Source organism: Nicotiana attenuata, unplaced genomic scaffold, assembly GCF_001879085.1.
Source record: "Nicotiana attenuata strain UT unplaced genomic scaffold, NIATTr2, whole genome shotgun sequence".
Taxonomy (NCBI): domain Eukaryota; kingdom Viridiplantae; phylum Streptophyta; class Magnoliopsida; order Solanales; family Solanaceae; genus Nicotiana; species Nicotiana attenuata.
The window spans coordinates 153,064-153,678 of NW_017670916.1; positions in this window are offsets into that span (position 1 = coordinate 153,064).

Below are 615 nucleotides of genomic sequence, written 5' to 3' on the forward strand. Positions count from 1 at the left end.
CTGGGTGCAATGGTTCGGTGTACCCCTCGAACATGCCACGATCCCGAGACGACCATTGCAACATCTTCTTTCTTCTTCTTTCCTATTACTCCTCCAGTACCATTCTGAATTGCTTGGATAGTTTCTTTGACAGCTGAGTAGCTCATGATCTTGCTCGATTTGAGCCCTTCTTATACCATACCTCCCATCTTCACTACTTCATTGAAAGACTTACCTATGGCCGAGATCAGATGACCAAAGTATGTAGGCTCCAAAGCCTAAAGAAAGTACTCTACCATTTCACTTTCCTCCATTGGATGGTTTACTCGTGCTGCTTGTTCCCTCCAACGAAAACCGTATTCCCTGAAACTCTCACCAGGCTTCTTCTCTATCTTAGTGAAAGACAAACGATCTGGAACAATTTCTATGTTGTATTGGAAATGCCGAGCGAATGCTTGGGCCAAATCATCCCAGGTATACCATCTGATGTGATCCTGACGAGTGTACCACTCCAATGCCGCGCCACTCAGACTATGGCTAAAGTATGCCATTAACAACTTATCTTTCCCACCGGCTCCTCTCATTTTGCTGCAGAATCCCCTCAAGTGGGCCACGGGATCTCCGTGCCCGTCATAT